This window comes from Acanthochromis polyacanthus, chromosome 22 (assembly GCF_021347895.1).
Source record: "Acanthochromis polyacanthus isolate Apoly-LR-REF ecotype Palm Island chromosome 22, KAUST_Apoly_ChrSc, whole genome shotgun sequence".
In the NCBI taxonomy this organism is placed as follows: Eukaryota; Metazoa; Chordata; class Actinopteri; family Pomacentridae; genus Acanthochromis; species Acanthochromis polyacanthus.
The window spans coordinates 12,382,906-12,402,588 of NC_067134.1; the positions used below are offsets into that span (position 1 = coordinate 12,382,906).

A 19,683-nucleotide genomic window follows, 5' to 3' on the forward strand; every position below is an offset into this window, starting at 1 on the left:
TAGCATGAAAAAGGGGAACTGATTTTGCAGGTTCAAAATTAATGTTTCCATGTTTCCAAAAGGGGCTGCACAGTGAGTAGTGGTTAGCACTTTCGCCTTGCAGCAAGAATATCCCCGGTTCAAATCCCGGGGTGGGCCTGGGTTCTCCCTGTGCATGTGTGGGTTTTCTCCGGGCACTCCGGCTTCCTCCCACAGTCCAAAAATATCCATCCATCCATTCTCTATACACCGCTTTATCCTCACTAGGGTCGCGGGGAGTGCTGGAGCCTAGCTAAGGTTAACTGATTACTCTAAAATTGTCCGTAGGTGTGAATGTGAGTGTGATTGTTTGTCTGTATATGTAGCCCTGCGACAGACTGGCGACCGGTTCAGGGTGTCCCCTGCAAGTGTATATATATGTCAGGGTAGAGACTGCGATTTGGTAGAATTGGAGTCTCTACCAGTAGAGATGGAACTTTAAATCTGACCCCTGCCCTGACCCCTGACCCTAACCTTAAAAGTCTAACCTTAGCCCTGACAAATCTCTACTGGTAGGATTGCAATCCTACCAAATCGCAGTCTCTACCCTGACATATACTTTAGCCTAAATTAACTTACCACTAAGACAGGAGGCTGATTTTGCATTTTTAAGACTAAATTTTCCACCTTTGCTGTGAGTTGCATGTAATGCCAAATGTTAGCCAAGTTACAAACCGTAGGCTTAATCATGTTGCTCTTTAGGTCCAAAAGATGATCGCTGTTCTAACCCAACTCCTCATGTTTCCCTCTCATTTTACCCAGAAATATCTCTTTTTCTTTCACTGTTTTTCAATCTGTCCCCTGTTTTTCTCCAATTTTCTAGGTGTAAATCTTTATTTTTACATAATATCAATCAGTATGTCCATGTCAACTGTAAGTCATCCATGTCCTGGTAGCTGTAAGTCCTTCAGTGCTAGGTAAGTCTCTTTCTTGAAGATCTCTCAACCTAAAGGCTTTATAGGGTTTGAACTGAAAAAGCCTCTTGGACGACAGGTGAAACATCTTCAAAAAGCTAAAAAAAAAAAGAGAGAGACTTACCTCCCACTGAAGCACTTAGGATAACATCAATCCAAGTGTCAAAACAGGATTGTGGTGCAAGAACCCTCTATAAGTCAGGGTAAAGATAGAAGATTAAAGTGCAGGGAACATTTTTGAGCCATTTTGTTTCATTGCGGTCCATTTTCTAAGAGAACTTCATCCTTCCCCCAGATAGATTTCTCTACCCAAAGCTGGCTCGTACTGAATCTGCAAATGAACTCTCTGTTGTTCCCTTTGATGCCGTGAAACAGACTTCTCTCGCTGTCAAAGTAAACAACAAAGGAGAAGACTTGTGCCTTGTTATTGGGATACAAGTCACAGCTCATCAAAGGCTTCCTCGCTGAAAAATCTGAGAAAGAACCCGGACAACACATGTACGTCACTTCAAAAATGTCCCCAAATAATTAAGGAGGGCAGCATCTGTGTTTCTCTGGATCTACTGAGACAGAAAAAAAATCACAGAATAAAGTGTTGATGACTCAATTCAAGCTGCTGTCACAGCTTCTTTTTCCAATCAACCTTTCAGTCTATTGTTAGCTGCCTGTTCATTAACAAATCTGATCCAGCATGACCTTGACTAGAATCTCTGCTTTCTTTTTAACTTCATGAAAACTCCTCAGTATATCTGTGACAATCAGAAACTTCAGCACTATTTCATTGCAATAATCAGTAGTTTTCATCGCTGTAAAAATGACATTAGATATGTTTTTACAATTGATATAGAGAGCTCAAGCAGGGCTGCAGCTGCAATTAAGGTCATGTCTTAATTCTGTTTCTGGTAATGAGGGGATCTGATGGCTATGCTGAAGAGGAAATGTATGGAAAACAGAATTTAGGGTTAGCTAAATGTTGAAAAATGTTTCTCTTACAATTTTATAGACTTACTTGTTCCTAACCGTCTTAGTGTTCATTGGAACACCAATGTTCAATGACATGCATTTCTCGACAGATGGATGCAAAACCATTGAAAGTAAGTTAAATTTATACCTGTTTACTGTTCAGTTTTCTGGAATATACACATGGAGAATTACATTGAAAAAACAGGACCAATAATGCATGATGTCCTTCTAGGGAGGGAACCAGTTTTGTAGAATATTTTCTTAGAAGGCATAATGCTAAACTAGCCTCTTTTATACATCTACACAGTTTAAGTTTGAACCTGTGAGCTGATCTTCTAGGAACCCAGAAGAAATTGTAATGTACTTGAGGCAAATTCCAGATGGAGGAGATCCACACATGCTATACATGTAGGTTTGCGTACAAGGGTGTATGTGAAATTGTTGTCCATCCAAGACCATGAGGTTCAAATGGTGCTTAAAACACTTTTTATGAAGAACATCTGTGTGAAGAGGTGAAGTTGTCGTTGTAAACTTTGGAGGTGCTTTGATTTGTACATACTTTATCAACCAAACACAGTGGGCAACAATCTCCAGATATCCTGTGCTATGTCCGTATAATGTTGTGTCCATGAGGTAGCGATGGAACGGATGATGATAGAAACTGGTAATTATGGTGGTTTTCATATAACAAAGCATTAAAAACAAACAAATGCAGTTATTCCAATGAGGCCACTGAGGTGAAATCATCAGGGAGCCCTGGGGAAATAAATACATAAAAAGCAGAGTTGTTTGGCAAGAAGTTTAGCCTGAATCGATTACAGTGAAGTGCATCCAACAAAGGCGCTGCTTAGCCCAAACGGGGACACTGTGAATGTTTTCTTTTTGCTTTGGAAGAACTGAATTATAGTTATCTACAATACATTTTCTGCCTAGCTATTAAATGTTAAAATGCCATAAATCTACATCTCTACTGTGTCTTTCATTTCTTTTGCTTTTTGCTAGCCTAGCCGCGCGAGACCCATGTTCTGAAGGCACAAGGGTCTAGGACCGCTCGACAGGGAGGGAGGCGGGCTAAAAGGTTGTCTTTCAAATCACTCTGCAGCAATTGGGTAGGTATACAACCAATCAGTGCAACGAATAGGCTGACGTAGTTCCTGGAGCGCCGTCGGATTGTGGCTAAGTCCCATTAGCTTCCCAACCAGCGGAGCCAACTGGTATATTAAGGATTTGCCATATCCCGTCGGCATAAGTCCAAATACGTCTTTCTTCTCAATGAAACACTTCAGTGCCGTCCTTTGTTTATCTTTCAAGTTGAATTTTAGCTTCAAATCTTTAAGGGCTGTGGCCAAAGCCGAGTCGAAAGATTACTGTTTATTGTGCGCCGGTTGTTTCTGTCAGAATCGTCGCGCCTCTGTCATCACTTAGTTACGCCCGCCTTCTGACTCTACACTTCATGGTGATTCGTCCGGCCAAGTGCAGTTTTTGAAGGCCTGAAAGACAATGATGGGGAGTTGTTTAATGCCACATAGGCTTCAACCTCAGAAATTGATTTAGAACGTTGTCAGCAGAAACCAGGAACATTTCCATGGAAAGATTAATGAAAGAATGTGAACAGGCGCTAGAAAGGTGAGGACAGATGTATTTTCACTGACTTTAAGATGCATTTTCTTTTGATTACACAGAACTCTGAGTGCATGTGCAGACATCACTGCGTTTGTTTTGCCTCCTAACATCCACCAGGGGTAATGGACAAAGTAAAAATCGTGCCATTAAACTGGTGATTAGCTGCATAATAAAGCCGCAGCAAGACAATACTGGAGATCATGTGCTGTTGAACATGATCGATGACATTATTTGAGGAAGCACTGTGTCACTACAAGCTGGTTTTAATGGATTTGCAGGACTTTAGGGATGTAAGGGGAACTTGCTGCAGTAGTGTGTGTGGGGAAATATTCTCACCTCTATTAGGAAAAAGATGACACTGGTGTTATCCTTTAAAATGCCCTCAAATATGTCTAGTCTGGAGACAAGATGTAGCCTAGTCAACCACAGCTAAGCTGCAGCTTAGGTGAAAAAAAGGGAAAAGAAAAATGAGAAGGTCCGCATTTCTCTTTTCCAGTCATTATTTTAATGTCATTCTGAGATTTTACTCCGCTGTCATCCGAAATCCTGACGCGCTCTGACAGCTGTGGTGTGTTTGTTTCACTGCTGTACTGTCAGTCAGGGGAGGTTATGTTTAACACCAGGCATCCCCCACGTGGGCTTTAATGCTTCTTCGCTAATTACAGGCCGCAGAGAAAACTCGCCCAGACTTCCTTCCCCTTCACCTTCTCCTCGTCCCTGTGATTGCGCTCAAAGCCGGTTCGACCCGGGCTCATGGGTGAATTCCTATATGACACGCAGGAGTCTTGAATGTGACTGTGGTTTGTGCTCAGCTGACCTTGCTGAGCTTATCCCAAACCATTTCCCCTCCCATCATTCCCTTTGATAATTAACATTTCATCTGCGAGCCGCGGGAGAGATTATCTTCTGGACAAAGAACACAGTTAACTACTGTCACTGTTATGTTGTCAGTGTGCTCTGTTGCTCTCTGTAGAATAATAAAAGAGCTCTTCTTCTTTCTTTTTTTTTTTTTTTGCCTCCCTGCTATATTAAAATGATAGATGAAGTGACAATGTGCAAATTAGTGCTGGCTTCTCTTTATTTTTAGGGATACGACCTTCTGTTTTTGACTCACCGGATGCAGATTTTGGGTATAATTGTGAGATTTCTGCAGCATAATTCACGCAGTCCACTATCTGCATATTACTATTTTCAAAATTTCCTCAATAACCTCAAAGCAGCAACTTGCACGCTGGAAAAATCAAATATGACTGAAGATTTGAATTGGAGCATATGTTCCACCAAGACAACCGATACTATTTTCGCTCCGCCCGGTTGCTAAATTTTGGGCTTAGCAACACCCAGACAGTCGTGATTAGAGCAATTCTCCTATATTCATTCCACATATGAGAATAACAATGAAGTGGAGTCAGACCATTCTCCAGTGTCAACTCTTGGCTGCTCCGTGTTCAATGAATTCACCACTGACTGTGAATGTGCACTTGGAGGATGTTTGCCTGAACTTTTATGCCAGAATGATAATATCTCACATTAGCGATCGCTATTGCCAAGCAGAAGAATGTGTCTATGCCCTTTTTAAATCGCCTGAAGTTCTATAAAAGTCTGCAAGTTTTGGTGGACTTTCTGTTTTAGTCAGAAAGAGTTCTTGGGTGAATGTGGAAGCCTCTCATTTGACAAAATTGTCCAATTAAATTGTTCTGATCTTGCAGGTAATTTTAAGAAAATGTGCCCGAATAGGAAAATTTCATCCATCTGTTCTTTTGAAAACTCTGCATGGAAGCACAAAAGGTTCTAAAAATATATATTTAAGTTGCAATAAAAGCAGAATGCACCAAAGTGCAAACAGAAACAGACTTCAGCATCAACTTATAAACATCACATCTGTGTTTGGTGACAATGAAACTGCAACCTTCAAAGTAATACGTGAAACAAAACAGAAAGGTCGTGCTTGTGTTGTACTTTTTTTTAGGTACTGTTTGACTTTTTAACTCTGTCAGTTACATCATCTCTGTGCATCCTCCACTTCTGAAATTACTTAACCCTCTGAACCCCAAAACCACCTGGCAGGTTTTAAAGAAATGTTTTTATTGAAAAAAATCCCCAAAATGACTTTTATCAGAGCCAGAAACTATAAAAAGAGATACAGCTGTCAGATTTTCAACTTTCTGACAGCCCTTGAACGACTCATCTGCTACTAATTAACCAACTTTAAGGTTAAGAAATGTAATATTTTATTAAAATCACTATCATAGGCGTCTCTATTTTAAAAAATTGACAGAAAAATAACTGTTAATATACAATTTTGCGCTTCTTAGCAAAAGCGGGAAACTGTAAGTAGCAAATCTGTGTCCAACAGTCAGATGACAAATATTTAAGGGCTTTTTGACTTAACTGCACGCTGTGTTCATACAATAGAGACGAATATGCAAACGAATTAAAAATGTAAATTGTTAAAAATTGGAGCTCCAATTTTTTTTGAAGCATCTGTAACACTTAGAAAAATGTTGTATGTGTTCTTTCTAGGTTTTATCTTTTTGTAAAATAGCCCAAGGAATGCATCTTTTTTTCAATAGTTTACGGCATTAGAAGAGAAGGCATTCTTGAGTTATTCTAGCCTTTGTTGTTCTGCTTTCATAGAGGTGCAGGACTTTATATTGTGGTAAAAAAAAACTGAACCTACAGTGGGTAAAAATGTGACAGGAGCAAGAAGTTCAAAAGAAGTTGGGACCACAAAATGAGGAATCTTTACTGAAACTGCAATGTATATTTTGTAGGAATTAAATCTGAGCTTAAGGAAGTTGTTTTTTGATTTTGTTTTTTCAAGTTTTTTTTTGAGGTTTGAGGTTTGGAGGATTAATGGGACCCAGATGGATAATTAGCTCCACCAGCTGTTTATCTGAACAAATCGACTTCAAATATTGGCTTAACAGCAATGGAAGGGAATAGGCATTCTTATTTATCCAAAATGTTAAGTAAAAACACAACTGAGAATCAGTAGAGATGAATTAGTTTGGTTTGAGATACAGTTGAGCTACTTTCTCATACTATGTATGAGTGCATACACACTGCCATTCAAAAGTTTGGAGTCAGTTAGAAATGTCCTTATTTTTGAAAGAACAGCAATATGTTTCAATGAACATAACATTAAATGAATCAGCAATACAATCTCAACATTGTTAATGTGTTAAATGAGTATTTGAGCTGGAAATGACTGATTTTTAATGGAATATCTGCATAGGGGTACAAAGGCCAATTCCCACCAACCATCACTCCTGTGTTCTAATGGTATATTGTGTGAACTAATTGTGTTGAAAGACTAATTGATGATGAGAAAACCCTTGTGCAATTATGTTAGCACGTGAATAAAAGTGTGAGTTCTCATGGAAAACATGAAAATGCCTGGTTGACCCCAAACTTTTGAACAGTAGTGCATATTTTTTCTAACCTTGCCAGCAAGTTGATTTCTCGCGATATTTGTGAGTTCACAAATCTCTCAAGAAACCATCTTGCTCCGCTCCCACATTCACTGTTCGTACAGAACCAAGTTGGTTCGGGCCAATCACGCAGCAGTATTCGTGTGTGGGGCGGGATATCCGGGTGTGAAGACGACACCAAGCGCCAGTAGATCAAAACAAACATGGCAACGGAGGACAACGATCATGTAGATGCTGCTATTAAGTCAGTTTTAGCTGAATCTCCTATCGCTTCTTTGAAGGAAGAACAACGAGAGGCGCTTTGCACATTTCTGGATGGTAAAGATGTTTGTGCTTTTTTACCTACGGGTTTTGGTAAGAGTTTAATCTACCAATTGGCTCCGCTCGTTGTGAAGATCCCGCGATTGGCTAAAAACAAACCTGTCAGAGGCGGGACATACTGTTGCATTGTCCAATCCGTGTCTCTTTCCTCCGAACGGATTTCCATGGAGCGGTTCCAGATTGATATTGTGGAGTACTATCAAGTACTACACAATTATTAATCTGGCTATTGCCAGGTTATATTTTCCCCCCTAACTGTGTCTTCGAAAATACCCTCTGCAGCATCTTTTTGGCTTGAAAACATTTTCTTTAATCAATTTATGTGATTAAAATAATCCTTTTCCCAAAGTAAGACACTAGTCAAGCGAGGACAGTCACCTTAGTTACTGACTGACAGTTTCAAGCCTAATTTCTTCTTCATGTCAGATTGCTATGCTGTCTAGGATCCATTTAGAGACAAAGTGTAAATTAGCCAAGATGTGCAATGTTGCGAATGGTGCATATGCACAAATTTCAACGTTTTCTCTACAATACCTCATTTAGGATATCTTTCAATTATCTTCTCTACCCATTTTTTCCTTTGTTCTTGTAAAAGTTTTCCCAATTTGCCAAATAGGTCTTCAGAGGAATCTCCTAGTTTGGAAATTTTAGTGCCATTTAGAAGAATTTCCAGAGATCAGCTAATGTCTTCCATGTCCATTTGTGTTTTGATGCTTGTTTTGAAATTTGCACGAAGATTCTCCACCATCAACACCTTGAGAATGCAACATTAAAGTAACTGAAGCTATTGTTGCAGGACTTTGAGGGTACTTTGGTTTGTAGATGAATTCCATAGATGGCACCCAAATACTAGCCTAGCCGCGCTAGACAACCCACGGCAACGAATTTAATTCTCTGCCAGGGTGGGTCCAGTTACCCTCCATAAGGCTCGAGGCTGGATTCTCCTAAAACTGGCCGGATGAATCACCATGAAGTGTAGAGTCAGAAGGCGGGCTTAACTAAGTGACGACAGAGGCGCGACGATTCTGACAGAAACAACCGGCGCACAATAAACAGTTATCTTTCGACTCGGCTTTGGCCACAGCCCTTAAAGATTTGAAGCTAAAATTCAACTTGAAAGATAAACAAAGGACAGCACTGAAGTGTTTCATTGAGAAGAAAGACGTATTTGGACTTATGCCGGCGGGATATGGCAAATCCTTAATATACCAGTTGGCTCCGCTGGTTGGGAAGCTAATGGGACTTAGCCACAATCCGCCGGCGCTCTAGGAACTACGTCAGCCTATTCGTTGCGCTGATTGGTTGTATACCTACCCAATTGCTGCAGAGTGATTTGAAAGACAACCTTTTAGCCCGCCTCCCTCCCTGTCGAGGGCCCCTAGACCCTTGTGCCTTTAGAACATGGGTTTAGTGCAGCTAGGCTACCCAAACACAGTAGAGAGCTCCAAATTCTCCAGACATCTTTTCTGATGTCAACCAGTTGTACATGAAGGCAACAAACCTCAGCTACAGTCTAATTCCATGACCGTTTCCTTTGCCTTATATCACGTAAAAGCTTTAAAGTGACACCTAGCTTTTCAGAAATATCCAGAGGAACCTGTCTAACTTCATTACCTACCAGATAGCAGAACAGTCAAGTGTCTGAAGAAAATGTAAATGACGTGAGTTAGCGGCTTTCCGTAACTGGATTAAGGTAGTTGTCAGAAACCTTGTTTTTCTATAATGAAACTGGATCTAATTTGCATTGGCGTACCAGCTGATTTCTTTTACAAGCTCCTCTAATGAAAATTGAGTTTCTTACCTTGTTATCGTATCCCTATTGTGTTTATGGTGATAAATGTCTACCATGGCTGACCATTTCCACCTTAAAACTGAGTACTGATGTACAAAAACCTGCAAAATGGGACTTTCTGTAACGTTATTGTTCTTCAGAACCAGTTTCTGGCTCAAACACGTGTGCCTGACTGATGTCATTGTGTAGTAATACAGTGTTTGAGTTGTAGGTGAGCTGGTGTGCTTGAGCTGCACCAGATTGCATATCGTTGTTTGTCGATACATGCAGAGTCACACAGAGGCCATTTTACTGCAGAAAAGGTTCATTTTATGGGAAAAACGTTGAAATATGCAACTTTGATACACAGCGATGAGTTTTTAGGGATTTAATTAATGCTTGGGGGTGGACTTTAAAAAGATTCCACTATGTGTGTTAAATCACATACAAATTTTTGTCTTGGAAAAAGTGAAAATGAGGACATTTTTTCCAACCTAATGTAGGCCCTATGTAAGTGATAGGAAGTGCATAAAGGTAACACTATGTGTAGCAGGGGTGAAAAGGAGGTTTTGCTGTCTTTTCGGTTCAAATTTCACTGCTTTTGTGTGTCCCTGGACTGTAGATGAACAATAAAGTCAGATGCTGTGGATTTAGGGCCTCACATACATTGGAAACATGTTATGAAGGGATCTCTGCAGCAAAATAATTTTAAAAAAAGGATCATTTGGGGTGTTGCTTTAAGACAGACATTTTTTCGTGCGGTGAAATTACACCGACTACATCAAATGTGAACAACTATAAGAGACGTTTCTGTGTGACTGATGTAATCAAATTAAACACACGCAATGACTCACTGGCCTGTGAACGCTTTGTGCTCAAAGCTCAGGCATTTGGCATTCTGCTGGGTCGCCGTCTGTCCACGGATGCCATTTCATTCCCCGCCATTCCCATCACTCTCGCCAGCGCTACTTTTTTCTTTTTTAACATTAAACGTGCTGTGGTATTTTGATAACACTCTGATGGTATTTTCGGAGGGGAGTGTTTTAAATTTCAGCTCAGATGTTCTGTGCAGATTAAGTCGACTCCACATTGAACACATTTTTGTTGTCAGGTGGAAATCTCTGGTGTCTCCAAAATGCCAACGTTTCATCAACTTGTTATATCTGCCCATATGGATTTTAGATCTCACCCAGTGGTGTTTTTAGTTTTGGAATAATGTAATGTAATGGAAATCCAGTGCTAGTATCGTATCATTTTAGCTGCTGATGCTTCACTTAAAGAGAAACTATACATATTTTCTCTTTTTTGTTGTTTTTTCCCCATTTTCTTCCAGCTGCACCATCACCATTGCTCTGCTACATGCAATAATAACACATTTTCCCACTGAAATGCAAAGATCGGAAGTTCAAAACTCAGTGTTGCCATGCTGGCATTGTTGGGCCCTTGAGCAAAGCCCTTTTTATAATCGACCCCAAGAAGGAAGTGAATTTCACAGTGCTGTAATGTATTTTTGACAGATTCTTGGGGTTGAGGTTATGTGGGAACAAAGCTATAAGTGTAATTTCTATAGACACGGGGGCATAATGTAATGCAGCAACTTACACTGGCATTGTATTTCAAGACATGTCATGCAACCATCATCTTTTGTGTTAAAGCATTCTGTCACAGATTTCTATTTGGGGTGACTTCAGTGTGTGACATCCCAGACGAATAGTTCAGTGATGGAATATGCATAAAATTTAGACACAGTGGGATATGCAGCAGTCTTAACCTTACAGTACAAAGTTCCTTGAGATGTCTTGTGTTGAATAAATACAAATCATGACATCCCAGCTTTGCTAGAGAAAAGGGAAGAACATAAAAATATGTGCTTTTGGTTTGGGAAAGCAATTTATTGCTTAGTGACATAAAATTAATAATATGGGTTTTTTTTTTTCCAACAAGAAATCAACAAAATTTTACAGAATACATTCTCTTTGTGCCCCACAAGACGTGTTGTTTTCCACAGTGTAGGTTTAGCATCCACATCTTCCAGGCATGAAATCTTGATTTCCCTAAGTGGAATTCTGAATGGCTGGGAATCAATCCTTTGGGAATCAAGAGAAAGAAATGCCTGATTGGCTCTATGGGCAGCCAAAAAAGGCACTGCAACTGGTCAATGTTCACGGCCGTCCAACATTTCTGCTCTCCAATTCGTTCCTTTGTCTTGACCAGCTGTATCCACCTCTACTTTCTCTTCTTCCTCCTCGTAATTCTCTTTATCATTATTCTTCATTTCATTTCTTTGATATCCCTCCTTTCTTGGTACTTCCTGGTGTTTGACTTCGTCCTGTTCTATGTTCTCTTCATTATACAGGTCCTTACCCAAACTTATCAACATAAGAGCAACTGCCCTGCTGCTAATATAACTAACAAAAAGCAATTAACAACTGGATACCATTCTTGGTGGCTGCAGAAAACACAAGACAGCAAGCAGCTGCTAGTATAGAGTTCTAAAGCTGTTAGCAAGAGCTACATGTCTACATAAAGCACAATAGACACAGAGGTGAGCTTCTCATGTTCAGTCAAAGCCAGATTACTACGGTGTGATTGGTGGAGGGCACTAGGTGGTGGTCAAATCAACTAGGAAGGTAGGCTGGAGCAAGAACAAGGCAAGGTAATCAGCCAAAATTGGAGACATTTGGAGCTGCTCTTCAGTCAGGTGTAATCTAAAGTCTACAAAAACATCTCCCACATAGATACCACAAAGAATCCACCACCAAAATGAACAGAAATGGCGACCAGGGGCCGTGACATCGGTCATGGACAGATTGTGATGGTGATTCCACTTGCTACTGTCAGTTACACGCGTGGACAAAATTGTTGGTGCGCCTTGGTTAATGAAAGAAAAACCTACAATGGTCAGGAACAATGTGAATGTGACAAAAGTAATAATAAATAAAAACATTCTAGGAAAATGAACCAATGAAAATCAGACATTGCTTTTGAAGTGTGGTTTAACAGACGCTTGAGAACCTCTGCCTTAGTAAATCCATCAAAATGTTCTATTAGGCCAAAAATATCACTTTTTCCCATCACTGAAAACAGCTAAAAACAGTCAGTGAGGTTCTCCATTAGACGTCCTGCCTCAGTGATGTTGGTTGTGTCCACTCTGTGCTTTGTCACGACTGACCTACATTAAGCTCCAAGTCCATCAAGGCAGCATTAACACGCATAAGGGGAGGAGACGGATTAATGCCCACAGTAGTGGGAGCTGATGATGATGAGGATCATGATGATGATGACGACGGGCTTCCTCTGGGCTCAGCTGAGAGATCACATTGTCACTGACAACACATCAAAAACCTTATCAGGAGACACGGGAAGAGAAAAAAAGGGGACATTTCATTGGCTATAAATATAACAGCCATTACGTCATGTCTCTTTTAAGCCCAGGCAAAAAAAATTAGAGGCCAAAATAGGCTTTGGCAGAGGTATTATAGCAACCAGGGTATTTAGAAATCAGAAACACAGATGTTCCTCTTCCCGTTAGTTATTTTGAAATGCTGTATTGAAGTAATGTATTTTGGTGCACAGCAGATGCTCGCAGTCTTTACTGCTCAAACCTTAGACTGTATTTAAAAGGCGGATTTAACCTCTGGGTTTGACACAGTGAAGCTCAAGTAGAAGTGCATTCTTTCTAACAGCCAGCAGGGGGCGACTCCTGTAGTAAGTCCCAATCTAGAGAATGAGAAAAAAATCCCCTAATTATCACCTAATTTGCTGCCTCAGGTTGCATTTCTGATTTGTTAATGGTCTCATTTCCTAGTTTTAGGTTTTTTGAATGCAGTTTGATGTTTATTGTGTAAACTACAGTAAAATAGTGGTTGACAGAGCACTTAGTTTCAAAAGGCTGCGATGGTGGGTCTTTACAATGGTAGTCCACAAACCAATGGGTGACATCATGGTTGCTACATCCATCTTTAGTACTTACAGTCGCATTGAAAACATATTCTACTTTGTCATCTGTTTTCTTTTAAATGGGACATAATTAACAAAATGAATGTCATGCTGTATTCAAAAAGTCTTACAATTAGTGGTTGAGATTGTTAGCTCATGAGGAAAATGTTGACTGAGGTACGAGATAAAGGGAGAAGTAGTCTCATTTCTTATAGACTTCGATACAAGCAGACCACGAAGGAGTCACCCTCTGCTGGCTGTTGCAAAAACTGCAGGTTAATTTCTACTTCCTGTCTCTGGGTGGAACAAAATGAGAAAGATGGACCGTGTATTGTTTAGGGATGATGTTAAAAGGACTAGTAAAAGTACAAACAAGCAAAAAGTTCCTGCGAATTTCACAGTGCTGTAATGTATTTTTTGACAAACAACGTCTTCTTTTGCTTCTTCAAAATTTATGTGACAGACAAGTGAGTCCATAGTATTGTATGTTATCATTTTCTTTCTTTATACAAACTGAATTCTTTAAGATGGATTTGGTGTTTATTGTTTATTGTGGAAAGCCCAAAGCAGCAAACCCTGCCAAGGGGAACCAGTGCTGCACAGGAACAACAAATATTATTTTGGTGTTTCATTTTCTCTTTACTGAATTCATACACAATTGCAGAATCTATATGTATGCAGACAATATTTGTTTCTATTTCAGGCGACAAGGAACAAGAGAAGCTTTGTGGTAAAAAGGTCAAATGTGACACAAAAGCATTCAGACTAAATGATATGTAGTTATTTAACTTGACGTGATCATTTATTGAACTAAGCAGGATTTATAATTAGTTTGTGACTTCAGACAAATTCACAAACTGCAATAAATCCAAATTCCGAACGTCAGATTTTAAATTATTTGAGAAACATCCTTTTATTTTCCAATTTCATGCTCAGAAACTTTTCCTTCTCCACCATTTCCCAAGTATTGCTACTGCATTACACTAGCCAAGCACTTATCAAATATGCCTGTCAAGTAAAACTGCGAAAGTTGACATCATTTGAATTCCATGTCAGTAGGCAGCGTTTTCTCCACCTAATTCACCCTGAGTTAAATGTGCACCATTAGAATGTTTTTCCATTTCAGGATTGACAGCTCTCCTTGTTCCCTTATTTCAGTGGTGACTCTCTGATAGAAAGACAAAGACAGGAAATGGCCACAGGATTTGTAGGCAGTATAATATTAAATGATTTTTCTTTTTTCCCTCTCTCCTACATTTGAAATACTGACATTGTTCTTGAAATAATGAACCAGAGCACCACTGTGAACCACACAGCATTTCATTTCTCACTAAGGAAGTGAACACGGACTTGAGTCATTTGCAAGTTTGATTTCAGAATTACTGTGTGTGAAGCGTTGCCAAACATCCCATTTTTGTCCAGTATAGTCAGTGTGCAATAATATATTTTCTAAATCTAATTTCAGATCTGTGTATGCATACTATCAAACCAGACATAAACCTTATGCTGTTTATATACCGTATTTTCACGACCAAAAGGCGCACTGTACCAAAAGGCGCAGTCTCAGTTATGTGTGCCATTACTGTATTTAAAACACACATAAGGCGCACCTGATTATATGGCGAGGGTTTTATATACAATCCACGCCCACACTTCCCCCTTTAACGTTCTCATGGTGTCCTCTACTACGTCGGCCTTACAACAACAACACACACACAAGCATACAAGTGTGCGTATTTAAAAATAGAGCGGGAGCAAAACTGAGTTTGGTTGTGCTTTATTTAAGTATTGATTACAAAGTACTAACATTTTTTAATCATCAATAGGCGCGGGCATGGTAAAACACAGATAAAACAAGCACACAAGTGTGCGTATTTAAAAATAGAGCGGGAGCAAAACTGAGTTTGGTATTCACATTTTTTTTTTACCGGTAATCGTCATCAATCAAACCCATGGAAGTCCTCATCCTCTGTTTCTGAATTGAACAGCTGCGCTAAACCTCCATCAAACATGCCAGGTTCACTTTCTTCACTGTCAGAGTCACTTTCCGTGCCGTGCGGCGCCTCGGAAATGATGCCGGCTTTTGCGAAAGCTCGAACAACAGTGCCAGCAGACACGTTAGCCCAAGCATCTACAATCCATTCGCAAATTGTGGCGTAACTCGCCCGGCGCTGCCTTCCACTCTTAGTGAAACTGTGGTCTCCATCGGTCATCCATCGCTCCCACGCCGCTCGCAGCCTTACTTTGAACGGCCGGTTCACACCGATGTCCAGCGGTTGGAGTTCCTTTGTCAGGCCTCCCGGAATGACAGCAAGCTGAGAGTTCATTTGCTTCACTTGTTTTTTTTCACATCGGCTGTGAGATGGGCACGCATAGAGTCACAGATCAACAGCGATGGTGATGCGTGGAAAAAACCACCTGGTCTACGTCCGCCTTACAACAACACACACAGGACGCACTGCACCATAGGGCGCGCCGCACAATTTGAAGAAAATCTAAGACTTTTATGTGCGCCTTATAGTCGTGAAAATACGGTACAAGTCATTGTGGAAGTCTTCTAACAGTTACAGAAAACCTTTAAATTAATTTTTTTAAATGTTATTTATGCACATTTTGTGTAACACATACATGATTCATGATGATATTCCATAAGTGGTATTCCTGTTGTAATACTGCTAAAATATAGCCTAGCCACGCTACACCCATGTTTCTGAAGGCACAAGGGTCTAGGAACGCTCAACAGGGAGGGAGGCGGGCTAAAAGGTTGTCTATCAAATCACTCTGTAGCAATTGGGTAGGTACACAACCAATCAGTGCAACGAATAGGCTGACGGAGTTCCTAGAGCGCCGGTGGATTGTGGCTAAGTCCCATTAGCTTCCCAACCAGCGGAGCCAACTGGTATATTAAGGATTTGCCATATCCCGTCGGCATAAGTCCAAATACGTCTTTCTTCTCAATGAAACACTTTAGTGCCGTCCTTTGTTTATCTTTCAAGTTGAATTTTAGCTTCAAATCTTTAAGGGCTGTGGCCAAAGCCGAGTCGAAAGATAACTGTTTACTGTGCGCCGGTTGTTTCTGTCAGAATCGTCGCGCCTCTGTCGTCACTTAGTTACGCCCGCCTTCTGACTCTACACTTCATGGTGATTTGTCCGGCCAGTTTTAGGAGCATCCAACCTCGAGCCTTATGGAGGGTAACTAGACCCACCCTGGCAGAGAATTAAATTCGTTGCCGTGGGTTGTCTAGTGCGGCTAGGCTAGCTAAAATATAGAGAAAAAAGACAATTGGAGTGCTTCTGGTGTCCCTTGGAATCTGTTACACATCTCAAACTATAAGACGACTCAGGATCCACTATCCAATCACCAGTTGCTATTTGATGGCTCAGCATTGATTAAAATCCACCATTTACTCAGAGATAAAAAAACAAAAACAAAACAAGAATGATAAGAAAGAGCATTCTGTTGGATAAACACATTTAGGAAGATACCAAAGCAGTTTCAAAGGTAAAAACTTGTCTAGCCTAATAAGTCTTAAGGCCTTTTTAGCCCATGAAGAGCATACTCCAATATTCTCCATATTCATAAATGGAATCTACAAAGAAATCCAATGTTGTGAAGTGGTACAGTTACTCATATTTCCGATTCTTAAATACACTCGTATATGATGTGGCCATTAGCATGTATGCAAATTGCATCTGCATAGTCAAGCACTGACAAAAATAAGTAAATAAAAATGACCCCTATAATCTGCAACCTAGTGCTGAAAGATTTCACGAAAAAAAAGGTGCACAATTTGAAGTTTGTCATCAGTTTGTCAATATGTGTTTCAAAAAGATAATTTATCATCTACCCAGATATATAGGCACTGTCAACATGATTCCTTTTCAAGTTTAGCTCCAGTTATTGTAACAATCATAAAACATAAAGGTGATTTTTTCATTTGGGAACCACTTGATTTCTTTGTAGATTAAATAACTATAAAGTGACTATAAATCAGACAAGGCTATGTCAGGAGAAGGTGCTGGTGAATAAATGAGTGTGTCATCAGCATAATATCAAACAGAACAGTTGTTAACCCCTGATCCTGGGTCATGTATAATGTGAAGTAGCTAATACTGAGAGCTGTGGCACCCCTTTTTGGAACTTCAAGGATGCCTGATTGATTATCATCCACAATTATTTAATTAGTTTATGAATGATCCACTGTGTTAAATACTTTTGACAAACCATTGCACACATGAAAACTATATTTATTTTCATCCAGGGAAGGGGTCATTTTATACCGGACATGCTGCTTTCAAAGTGCTATGTAAAGGTCTGAAACAAAACTGATGTGGGTTTAAAATGCAGTAAGTGACATATGAGCATTAGACATACTCTGTCAAAATTAGCTTGACTTTTCCAGACCTTCATATTGCAGGTATAAACTGGGAGACACTGCTAATTAGCTAATTAGCCCATTTTAGACAGAGAAAAATGCCTAATAATTTCTATTGATATTCTGTATATGCAATAGCTGTACAATAAAATAAGACTTCCCAGTGACAGACACTAGTATAGAGGCACATCAAATTAAATAGACAAAAGCAGAATTGTCAACAATAGATAACCACTTGTGTAAATTAGAACTGTCTGTAAGTTACAAGTCCCTCCTTACTTTTTCAAATACTGATTTTAATCATTCTGGTTAGCCATCAGTCCTACTAGCACAAGCATATGTAGCCAAAAAATGTCAGCATAATGTGTGTTTCTGTGTATTTGGCATTTAGAATTTTGTTAGAGGTTTCTGAGATGTGGTCCATGATGTGTCTCCGGGCGGCAGGCTTAGTTACGTATGCAGTCTATTTTGGGGGGGACATAGTGCTTTGAAATGAAGCGTTAACTAATCTTAACACATCCTGCCGAGCCCCTGGTAGGCACGCTTCGCTCTCCGGCTCCTTTGTAGTGACGGATTTGAGGAAAGGGGAGAAAATATCGATGGAGGGAGATGAGAAGAGCAATGAGAGGGTGAGGAGGGGAAAGGTGGAGTGGAGAGCAGGGCCTGTGGACATCCTACAGGGTGCATGAGGCTGCCAGAGGCCTTGTAATCCTCCCCCACCCCTGCCCTCCATCCCCTCTATCATCCCCTCCACCTCACCATGACAAACCGGATCTGCTCTCTATCAAAGAGCCACAGGCTACCTCTCCTCTTTTTTCTCTCCTTTCTTACCCAGCGGTCCTCATCCCATTTGTCATTTATACTGCCTCGGTCTTGGTCTGCTCTCAGGGACAGGCTGTCACTGCCAGGCTTGGCCGTCGAGCTCCTCCAGTCTGGCAAAGGAGGCAGGGACCGGTTTCCCCCCAATGGCAGCATTTAGAAAGCCACTTAATGGGTTTAGGCGCATTTGCTAATTTGTCAACAAGTTTCGGACGTTGAGCTCGCTGCCAGGCCGGTCGGTCTGGCACTCGACTGGAAGGGGTGTCCACCGGCCAGCCGATTTCTGGAGCCGTGGATGAAATCAAATTCAAAGGGCTTTGCATACTTGACTGTTTGTGTGTTGACGCTTGGAGCAGCACTGCTGAGTGGCTTGCAAACAGCTGATGTGCAAATTCATTATTTTTCATTGTCCTGCATTTTAATGGAGATGCGTGTGGATTTTCCCAGTGCAGGAGAGCGGAGATGCAATAAAGAAGAACTTAGTTTTGCTTTAGAAGAACTTGCAAGTTTATTTATGTGTCCCGTATGACATGTTGAATATTCAGATCACAGCAACATATAATGCTCGATCATATAGAACATGTGAACATTTGGACTCGGTCAGCTTTGCTCCCGTTTTGCTTGAATTTTGCAGGAAGTTGCACTGAAATAGTCTTGTAAATTTTAATTTGCAATACATTTTGTTGCCTCTCGAGTGTTTGAAGTGTCAAATGGGTATCACAAACACTCAACATGCATCCTCTACAGCTGTTGCAACGTTGATAACTTTGCTCCAGCACCCATTGATTCATCCTGATTTTTGGCCTCATGACAGTCTGACTTAAATGTAGACTGAGTATAAGCCTGCAAGTGGCAACCTGCAACATAGCACATCAACAAGCTAGAACTAGTAACTTAAAAGCTGAAAATCACAAGTTTTGTGGAAATTTGGATCGTGCAAGGAGACTGATGCGCTAGGCTCATTTGGTGAATGGTTGCACAGATCTGGAAAGATTAGATTTCTCTTAGATTTTGACCCCATGTTTGTCCACAAATTGAACAACCATTTTTCACCCATTTGGCAGAGGCTTTGCATCCTGCATCCTACTAAGTGCCGCCCAGCCTTAACAGTGATTGGTTGAAAGACATACAAACAACCCCCATTCATATAATAGACCTCTTTTCCTCAGCCTCACTTTTCTCACTTAATGAACCTGTTTCCATACCTTCTGTGACTTCAGTTTCTGTTTGTGTTGAATGCAGATAACAATATAATGAGAACTCTCACTTAATGCATTTTATTTTATCACAGGATGTGTCTCAATATGCACAAATGTTAAAACCAGTTCTAACAGTCAGACTGCAAAATATGTCTCTAAATTGGAAGTGTGTCAGCTGAGTTTTAGTAAATTCTGAGTTTCCACTATTGGAAGTTTTTGGTCATGAGATCTCTCTATAATGACAAGTTTACAGAGGAATGTGTTCTTTCTTGTTTATCTAAGAAACAGTTTAATTGGCTTTATACC

At 40.3% G+C, this 19,683-nt stretch overlaps 1 protein-coding gene across 1 annotated transcript in view; it reads left to right on the plus strand.

Annotated features, from left to right (window-relative positions):
- The window catches only part of nlgn4xa (neuroligin 4 X-linked a), a 158,714-nt gene that overhangs the window by 110,748 nt on the left and 28,283 nt on the right, over positions 1-19,683 (plus strand). The window lies entirely within an intron of this gene.